Genomic DNA, 11,623 nt, shown 5'->3' on the forward strand with positions numbered 1-11,623 from the left:
AATGATAATAGAATACTAACAACAGCAGCAACAACAACAATGATGATAATAATGATGATAATGATAATGTCAATGGCAAGGGAACTAGTAATAACAAAAACATGAATATAGTTGATTTTAATGATAATACTGACAGTGATGATAATAACGATAGTAATAATGATAAAATTAATAGTAATGATGACGATGATGTAGATAATGATAATAGTAATAATATTGATATTGATAATAATGATAATAATAATAACAATGACAATAAAGAAATAATGATAACATAAACATGAATGATAATGATATGATAATGATGATAATGACAATCATAATAATAATAATAATAATAATAATAATAATAATGATAATAATAATGATAAGTGATAATAACAATGGCATTGATAAAAGCGTGAATAACATGGATTTTATTGATAATACTAAAATTTATAACGATAGTAATAATGATAGCATTAATGATAATGATAGAAAAGATAATAACAATAATGATGATGATAAGTTAATATTAATAAAAAGAACAATAATAATGATAATGATGATAATAAAAGTAATAATAGTAATAATAATAACAATGATAATAATAATAATGCTGCTGCTGATAATAATAATAATGATAAGAATAAAAATGATGATAATAATAATATTAATAATGATAAGAATAAAAATTATAATTATAATAATAATAGTAATAATGATAATATAAACAATAGTAATGATAATGATAATGTTGATGATAATGATGATAATAATAGTTACCATCATCATTATCCTTATTGATGCCATTATCACATTATCATGATCATGATAACAATAATGTTAATGATAATAATGATAATGATAATGATAATAATGATAACAATGATAATGATAATAATGATAACGATAATGATAACAGTGATAATGATAATGATTGTAGTAGTGCAAATAATAATGACAACATCAATAAAAATACTAATAATGATAACAATAATATCAATAATAATGACAATGATAATAACAATGATAGTTGTATTAATAATAGAAAAGATGTTATAATAATAATATCAACAATGATAATAATGGTAGCAAAAATAACACGAGCAACAATAATGATAACATTAATAATAAAGATATTATAATGGTAGTAACAATAACAATAATAATAACAACAATAACTAGAAGCACCCAGAGAACGCATAACTCCGCCAAGGCAATAGGGTCACTGTTTCAATAGAGATATGCAGACTTGAAAAAATACATAAAATAATGCTAATGATAAAAGTGCTAAAAAAAGTTGTTTCCCCTGTCTCGCAATGCTAATGAACCCTTTAAAAATCCCAGGACCCTTATAACCACCAAAATTCAGTGGCATCCAAGTTGGGCTGAAAAATCACTTCTGGTAAAAAAATTCTGTTCATAACTTTTTGAGTTCTCCTGCTAAGCAACGAACAATCAAATGAATAATTTAACCAACGCTACCAAAATCATAACCTTGCCGAAAGTAATAATAATGAGTAATTAATAATAATAACAATAATGATTAATAATAATAACAATAATGATTAATAATAATAACAACAACAACAATAATAATAATAATAATAATAATAGTAATACTGATAAAAGTATTAATAGTAAGGATGAGTAAAAACTCTTAATAATGATGATGATAATAAGGATAATTACAATCATGAATAGTAGTAATATCAATTACTAACAACCCTGATAATAACAATAATAATAATGGATAAAATAATGCTATAATAATAACGCAGTAAAACAACACATGCAATTAGCGTCAGCAAATGGACACAAGAATTTTAAAAGCGGAGAAAAAAGACAATCTCCACCAGCCACACAAACTCATCATTGGCATCATGTTCGGTGAAATGGAACATATATAAGATTTTCTTGGGTATTGCGTGAATGCCTTGGGAGTTTCATTTACAAACCTCGCGCGTGTCATTAACAAGCTAAACAATATGCAAATGACCCGCACTAGTGAGGTTGAGAGGTTTTGGGTTGAGTAATGGCACCGCGATACCTGCTTTGCATGAGGAGGTCCATTCGCAAAGACCATTTTGTAATTATCTCCACGCGGGACAGAATGTGCCCTCTGATCGGCGGTGGACTGAGATTCAAGAATTGAACGTGAGCCAGATATTTTCACGCATGCATCATGTCACTCTGAGGGCTGTTTGAAGCTCATTGTTTAGATATCAATATGGTGAGTATAAATCTAAAACTATAAATCATATACATTTTTTGTTACAGAGAATACTAAATGCTACAAAAATATTACATTTATGTGTGTGTGTGCAGGGAAATACATCTAGGTATACAATACTGAAAAAAGTGGCAAGCAAGGTGAGCAAGTTATGAAGGCATTAATTATAAGATGGCACACTATGTTCAAAAGGTTGACGACCCCTGATATATATATATATATATATATATATATATATATATATATATATATATATATATTATATATATATGTACATTTCTATATGTAAAGGCACACACACACGCACACACACACACACACACACACACACACACACACACACACACACACACACACACACACACACACACACACACACACACACACACACACACACACACACACCTGTACCTGTACATGGCACAAGACCTGTTATCTGCACAATCCGTGATTGCGCGAGGACACTCTTTGGCAGTGTGTTGCTCGCCACATGCTGCGCTGCGTGCCTTATATTTGCAATACTTAGCTACATGGCCGCTTCCCATGCAGTTGTAGCATAAGACAGGGGATGCCCTCCACGGCCGCACGTGGCTGGTGGGCATGTACTTTCCGAAGAATTTCTATGTACTTGGAGGGCGTTGCTCTACTTTCCACACGATGCGGATTCGGTTTAATGGTTGGCCATCCTTGTACACTCGAATTGCCTTGTGAACTCCATCGAGTGCATATCTGTTTTCAAGGTCAAGGTCCTTGTTATAATGTGTGACGAGGTATTCGTCATATTTTTCCGATTTCTGTTTTTCATCGCATGATTTGAAGGTAATACCTCCAATAAGTCCCCCAGTAAGGTTTTCTATATAGCTCTGCTGGGAGCGAGCGACATAGATATATGGCGAGGCCATAAGTGTCAAAATGGCCTGCGTAAGAGTACAGTGTGTTGGGTATTTCATATTAAAGTATTTAAGTTGTTTACTATCACTATGAAGAATATGGGAAGCATTGACGTACTGCATTAAAAGGCAGTTATGGAATATGGTTGATGAATCATTTATGAACAATGTAAATAGGATTGGACCTAAAATAGATCCTTGTGAAACAAAAGATACCAGTTGTTTTGATATGCTTTCATTAATTCTTACTGACTGGGACCTTGTTCCTAAATAACTGCAGATCCAAAAAATATCACTTCTATGATTTACTAGTTTGTTAAAAAGAATTTCATGGATGGCACTGTCAAAAACTTTAGAAAGGTCACACTATATATGCAAATTTACTTGACTTTTGTCTCATAAATTTTATCAGTAATTTGTGATAAAACTGTTTCAGTGAATAACCGATTTCTTAAATCATGTTGCGTTTGAGATATGTTATTAGCCTCGAGGAAACTCGTCATTTGATTTGGTACATTTTTTTTCAAGAATTTAGATAATATTGGGAGTAGGGTAATAGGGCTGTAATTATTCACATCGTCTACCATGTTTCCAAATCGGCGGAAAAATACCAGTGACCAAAGAGCTGTTAATAATGACCGTCAGCTCATATGTAGTTGATCTGACTATCTCTTATAAAGCGCAAAACAATATCATCTGCTCCTACAGCATTTGTTCCGCGAAGGTGTTTTATTATTAGCGTAGTAGTTTCTACGTCCATTGGTTGTGGTCAGAAAACATTAATTGTGAGCCTTGCCCGATCTGTTTTGTCATGTTGAAGCAGTTGCTCGTAAGTTAGTTTTCCTCTTTTTTAAGAGGTCATTAATATGCCGTGCTTTGTGTAGGATCTGTAGAATCGTGTGTTGTTTGTTGTCAGGCATTAGTGATTAACTAAGTTTCCAGGTTTTATCAGAGTTGTTTGTGAATTTATCTCTGAAATAATTTATTTTTGTACAGTGAAATAGCGACTTAACATTTTTCTTTTTTACTTTAAAATCTTCCTGGAGGACGGTTTCATTTCTGTTACTCGTAAGAGTTTGGTAGGCATTTATTCTACCGCTATGGCTCAAATCATCCTTTAAATCCCCTGACAAAAAGAAAGAAAAGAAAGAAAGAAAAACGGCTTCTTTTTATTAATACATTTCACTATAAACCTTTTCAAAGCTTCAAATAATGACTAAGAGAAGCATGTTTCTTTTGTACGGTAACAGACATTATTATTAGCTGTTGTAGCATAAAACCTGTTTGACTTCAGGGTATCCCATACACATATACATATTCTTATGCTACAACTGCATGGGAAGCGGCCATGTAGCTAAGTATTGCAAATATAAGGCACGCAGCGCAGCATGTGGCGAGCAACACACTGCCAAAGAGTGTCCTCGCAGTGCTGCAGGGCGAGAGCCTACTGCAGATGCACCGAGCTTCGTCCCATCCTGCTTCAGGTGTGGGAAGGCAGGTGTGACTGCCTGGCACTGGGGGTGCACAGCCCTCCCTGCCCTGGCACCTCCCCCCCCTCCTCCTGTGGCCGCAGCACCGACCGCGAGTGACCAGCGCGGCCCTCCCTGCCCTGGCCCCTCCCCCCCACCCCTTGTGGCCCCGGCACTGACCGCGAGTGACCAGCGCGGCCCTCCTAACCCAACCCGCGGCCAGCGTGGAGGGGGAGTGCCCAGCCGTGCCGTGTGTGACGTCACCAGCCGCAGAGACTTCCCGGGGCTGTCGGCGAGTGGGGATGCAGAGGTAGCCGGACTACGCGACACGGTTGCGTTGTTGAAGGAGCAGGTAGACAAGATGATGCTAATCATCACAGAGCTCAAGACCGCGACCCCCTCCCCCCCAGGCGGCCGTCCCTCACTCTCGGGCAGGGATGACCGCAGGCCTGGCCGGGGAATCCCCCGCACAACCATGTGGAAGAAGTGACGTCACGCCAGCTGACCATAGTGACATAAATGTGCAGGAGCTTTTAAAGGAAATCAAAGCTCTGAGACAAGAAAACAATAACTTGAGACAGGACAAGGAAAAAATGAACAAGGACTGTCATTGCCGAGATATTAGTGCTGCTATTAGTGTTAAAGAAACGAGCGAGCAGATACGATGTAAGGACATCAGTGCTGATAACCAGAGTGGGCGTGTCAGCGCTGACAGCAGCGACGAACACTACCACGATCCCTGCGGCACCGAGTCAGACGAGGAGTCCAGTGACGTCACCAGCCCCCCAGGTACACCCGACACAACAACCGAGGGGACTGTGCTAAGAAGTGGGACAAAGCTAAGACCTAATCTTTGACGTGGTTAAAAGTACTTTTAAGCTTAGGACAATCATCTGTAATAGAATCTACATTATTCATGAAGTTATATATTTCTTATGTGAACCTAAATTCCGTAATATCAATGGATATAAGCGCATGAAGTACAGATTACATAATAATACAGTACTCACATATGGATAGACGCACAATTAAATTCATATCATATAATATGCGTAGTATTAAACCTAGGCTGAGTGACCTATTTTATATTCGTAAATATAATATTGATGTGATTTTCGTGCAAGAACCTTTTGCAGCTGCTGTTAAAATGAAAATTGCACCTTCAATTAAGGGTTATCATTCTTATGTGAATACAGCCATGACTGGATTGTTGACATATGTGAAGGTAACATTGCCACATAAATTAGTTTAAAAATCCGAGAACACTGATGTTCAATTTCATCATTTAAAAATTCTGACTGCCTCTGGGTATTTTTCACTATATAATATATATGCCAGATCGTCAAAATTTCTGGCTTGTTCTTTACCCAATTTTCACAACCAAGGCACATTATGCATGGGCGACCTTAATGCAAGGCACCCACACTTTGGAGACAGCCAGCGTAATAGTAATGGGGAAGAATTCAAAAATTTCATTAATAGTAGATCACTGACAGTATATGACACAGAAATAGAAACTCTTTTGGGAGGTGGCAGGTTAAAGTACGTATTTGGCAAAAATCTAGTTCATGGTAATGTCTGTACTTCACTGGTACGAGAATTAGTTAGTGACCACTTTGCAATCCGAACTGACTATACTGTTGACAGCAACTCAGCCCCTAAAACACCTAGGCTTAGAATAATCATCCCACCGGGCCTAGAGCATCACTTCAAGGCACGTGTCTTTGATTGGTACAACACATATGAAGTAACAACAGTTGAAAATTTTTCTCAGGATTTAATCAAAGTTGTCACTGACTACTATAACACACGGGTCTGTTCACGAAAACTCTCGAAGAAAAAGAGCCCCAAAGCCCCCCATGCTCCGAGGTGGATCAATGACTCAATTCTAGCCAAGGAACATCGACGAGTTCAGGAGCTTGCCAATTGCTATAAAGATAACAAGACGTCAGACAATCTTATTCAGTTTCTTAAAGTCTATAAAGAATTCAGAGAACTAAAAACTGAGATTCGTAGTAAGCACCGGGAACAATTTTTGCAAAGCATCAATAGTCAAACTTCCATGGCTGATGTATGGAGAAAGATTAATAGGCTGACAGGTAAAGCTCCCACAACACCACAGTCTCACAGCCCACAAAAACAGGCTAGTATGCTGCTGGAGCAGTAGGGTGAAAACTCTCAGCTGAGCTCACTTCCACAAGGGATAAAAGATCACCTCGACAAGTTAAAATAGATAGAAAATTCAATATAGCTTTAGCCTGTGCTGCTATTGACCCATCTGACTTTGCCGAAATAACCGAGTGGGAACTGAGAAATGCCCTTGTGAAAGGCAAGGCAACAGCCCCTGGCGAGGATGGCATTACTTAGTATTCTTCGCCTCATTGCGCAGGTGCCAGGCAACCCACTCTTACACCTGTATAGACTCAGCCTATTACAAGGAATCCTCCCAAGCTCCTGGACTAAAAGTTTAATCATCCCTATACCCAAATCCAACACTGACAAATACAGACCAATTTCCTTGAACTCCTGTCTGTGCAAAGTACTTGAGAGAATAATTCTGAACAGACTCATGTACCGTATACATGCTAAGTTATCCCCCAGACTGTATGGATTTCTCCCAGGACGTAGCAGTCAGCATTGTTTTGCAGAAACTTAACAAACTCAATACCAGGCATGCAAACCGTATTTCTTAATCTTCAATCTGCCTTTGATATTGCAAACAGAGAAATGATCCTTGAGCAACTAGCTAGCTTTGGTATTCAGGGAAAACTGTTAACATGGGTTCAAATGTATCTATCCAATCGATCGGCTCAGGTTTTCTTCAGGGGTGTTAAGAGTACTCATGCAAAAGTGTTTGAACTCGGCACACCTCAGGGAGGCGTACTTAGTCCCATGCTATTTAACATCCTAATGCATAGATTACTAGGCGATATACCACTTGAGGGCAATGACTCCATTATTTGCAATGTCGATGATATTTGCATTAAATCCTCATCCGAAGAGAGAATGCAACAGATCCTTGATGTGCTTTCAGCAAGGGCTACAGAGTGTGGCTTGATAATATCGACTGAAAAAAACAAGGCACTTAACCCTAAAACAATCCCTCTGCCAAGGTTTCACATCAATGACGTTGAGCTAGATCTCTGTCACCAATACAAATATCTCGGGGTAGCTGTTAATGATGCAGAGTTCATACAAAACCTAAAGAAAAGGCTGTGGGAACGTCTGAAGCCACTTAGTACACTTATCGGCAAAGACCATGGTATTAATGTCAATATTGCTAGACTCTTTTACCTGTCACACATACGGTCGGTCATAGATTATCAGCATTGCACCTAGTACTATACAAGGAATGAGAGTTGGCTAGTTTAGAAATTGTACAAAATGAGGCCATGAGGCTTATTCTCGGTGCCCCTAAGACGACGAGGATTGTGCATATGAGAACAGAACTTAATTTGCCGTCTGCCTATGAAAGAATATTATACATAAACACCACATTTAGCGTCAAAGCAATAAGAGAACCCCTCTATTGTACAGTTCCAAAGACAACTAAAACATAGAATAGTGGAGCTAACTTTGAATGGCAACATCGATTAAAATTCAAATCCATGGCAACAAGTAACATGTAAGCACTTGTCTCAGCTGAACATATCCATAACTAAGACCCTACATGGACGCTCTGCTCCACCGTGGTAAATGTCGGACCTAAGTGTATATTATACGACTGCCCCCCAAAAAGACAGTGTCCCCCTGCTGTACTTAAGCAGTATGCTTTAGCAATTATCAATGAGCACCTTGAAACTATGCCCAATGCGTATGAATGCTACACTGATGAATCCTTGCAGTCTGGGAGTAGAGCAGGATGCGCTTTTGTCGTATATAAAAACAATATTTTGCAGCACCAGGATTGTAGGAGGGTTCATGACTGGGCTAGCACTACGCAAACTGAGTTGGCAGGAATGCTCATAGCCACCGAATTTCTATTAAGTCAAGGCTCAGGAGTCATTTTCTGCGACTCACAAAGTGCTCTCCAGGCATTGAACACACTAGACAAAGGAGCAGGAAATATTGCAAATGACATAAGGATAAATGTGTATCGTGCAAAAGAACGAGGCTATGACATATGTTTTCTGTGGATATCATCGCATGTTGGAATCCCCAAGCATGATCATGCTGACCGCCTAGCAAAATCAGCATGTGACAAGCAAAGTGTGGATATAGATCTTGGAGTACCTTATGCTAGGATTTCGCACATAATTAAAACTTCCTTCAAAGAGGACTTGTCTGACTTGATTAATTCTCAACGGCCTGAAAGCTATAGCATAAAGCACTATGAACGGTTTATGCAAAATGTATTCATCTATGGTTTATACAAAACAAGAACAAGACAGTGTGATATTGTGACCGCAAGAATCAGGCTGGGATATAGATTGTACAGGCAGGTCAGTACAGCCTGTAATGTTGAAGAAACTAAGTGTAAATTATGCAATGAAGAATATAAACGAACACTTGTACGTTATATATCAGAGTGCCATGTAATACAGCCTTTCAGACCACCTAGCATGAGGTATGGAGAACTATGTAAATACTTCATGTCATCTGATGTCTTGGAAGATATAATTATGTTATATCCTAAATTTGGAATGTAGTATCACATGACCACATATCAAATGTTACATTGCCTTTCTACGCCCAAGCCGTATGCCGGCTTGATAGATGAGTAGATAAATTACTGATTGTTCTTTTCTTTTAAGTGATATATTTTAGACCGTAATAATTTTATGATCTAGATTTACACTGTAATACTATTATCTAATGCTTTGACCATGCATCAAATGTACCACAGCTTGCCCACGCCTGTGCAGTTAGCCAGGGTGGTAAATAAAGGACTAAACTAAACTAAAAATAATTACGGTCTACTATTGTGCTTACTTTTTGTCTGGTTGCCGCACAATACAAAAGCAATAAATCTTGATTACAAAAAAATAACCATTAACTATGAAAATGCGTGTCTCAAGTTTCCTAAAGATATTTAAATATGTAAATAAATTTTTATTAGTAGCTCAAAAAGTGACGGATTTTAATCTAATTATTGCGTTTACTAATATTAGTACAAAGCAAAAACATGAACAGTATTGACAGTATTTCCGTCTCAAGCTATATCGCCGCTGTTTACGCGCTCGACGCGGATGTCACACTCAACTATCATCGCATTTTAGAATTTTTACAAACTTTATTGATGAATAAAATAAATATTGAAACTACCATTTTCGCTTCCCATATATTGTAAGGTTGAATCTATATGCGTTAGAGCGCCTATTTATATCATATCGTGGCGATCATTTTGAGTTCGCGCTGCTAAAATAAGATAATCATACGTAATAGTAATTATTTTATGCCTTTGCATGCGTGTGGCGCGTATTTCTACCGGGAAGGAACGCCCATGAGCCTGAAGAGCGAAGTACATTTTCGTCATTTAAAAGTGAATAAGAGCCCACTGTAGCTTAATCTATGTTACATCCTACTATTTCTTATCAGATAGCGGTGTCCATCTCCCTCTATCACCGCGCGTCACACAAACGGTTAACCTAATTTCTTCTTAATTTTCAATTTTACGTAAAACCTGCGGCGCTGCTCACATTGGGCAGGAAATGCGCTGTGCAGTATGGACATGGCGTCCTCCATTAGTTTATTGATGGGAATAATGCTAGAGCCCCCTTCTATGCGCAATTCGAGTCAATTCACACTCCCGAGAGCTTTGTGCACTCGTTGCGAGTCTTTTCCGTCACCATGGCCTTCATGACGGCAAGTTCATGTCACCCGCCCAACAGAAGTTTTTCTGTGACATGACCGCAACGTCATCTGGGTCCAATTCGTTATGGCGATTTGATCACGTGTGCGGTTATTGTACTCCGAATCAATGTCGATGTATGCAATAGACAAAAATTATTATCAGCATTTAATATTTCTCATTAATAGTGCGTTTGGTAATTTTCTACCTGCTTTTATTGTAATATAAGATGTAAACAATTAGTTACTCACATTCATTTAATATTTGATTATACATATTTCGTGCAATATGCTAAGTGTGTAAAACGCCGGTTCTCGTTATAACCTATATAAATGTTACTAACCTTCTATTGTCGCGGCTCCTTTAATATACTTCATCACATTTTGTCGATGTGGTCGTTTTTCTGCAGATAAATGTATTTTGCAATTTATAAAAAATTCTGACGGCTTTCTATTTTCTTTATTTCACAAGTAGACCTTCTCACACAGTTGACAGACAGACACTGAATGATTTTTGTGCCCGACTGCACAGGTTTCCGAAAATAGTGAGTTCTGATTGGTCAAGAACTCCTGACGTCATTTTCCTGTTTTCATTGGCCAGGATTTGTCATAGAGTATTACCGCTACCTTACCAATAATTGCTCGTTAAACATTGTGTTCATGTCGTAACGATTAATTTATTATCGACAATTATAAATGTGCGTTGAAGTCCACGAAAAAATTTAAATCGTTCCGTAACATTGTTTTCTATATTTATATACTATGGAAATGAATAATAATAATAAAAAAAACACATTGTGATTTCTTACCTATTCTCATTCACTCTGATGAACTACTCTCATCGTGAGGAACTGGGGCAGACATGGGCTGGTCCCGTACAACTCCGCCTTGCGGCGGGTACAGTAATGCCGCTTGAATAAAGAACGAATGGAGAGGGGAATCAGGATGTTCCTTTATAAATAAATACCGCGCGATGTATTGCGGCAGATACTCGCTCTTTATCCAGGGCCTTTTCACCCACTTCTTAAGATCGCGCCTCAATCTTTCAGTGTTCTGTGTATGGACTGTGTATGGGTTGTGTGGGTCTACAAAGTTCTCAGAATGATTAGTACTCAGATGTTTGTAACCAAGATGTTGTAGGTTTCGGTAGGCTCATCCATCACTGTATATCATACTGCCTGGTTTTATATATTTCTTAATTAGGGGTATGAGCGTATCAGCACTCCTGTCACCGTACAGGAGTGGCACAATGAATTTCT

The 11,623-nt window shown here is 37.9% G+C and overlaps 1 pseudogene; it reads right to left on the reverse strand.

Annotated features, from left to right (window-relative positions):
• Nucleotides 1-10,371: 10,371 nt before the first annotated feature.
• The window catches only part of LOC138864952 (uncharacterized), a 1,802-nt pseudogene continuing 550 nt past the window's right edge, over nt 10,372-11,623 (reverse strand).

Source organism: Penaeus vannamei, chromosome 19 (assembly GCF_042767895.1).
Source record: "Penaeus vannamei isolate JL-2024 chromosome 19, ASM4276789v1, whole genome shotgun sequence".
NCBI lineage: Eukaryota > Metazoa > Arthropoda > Malacostraca > Decapoda > Penaeidae > Penaeus > Penaeus vannamei.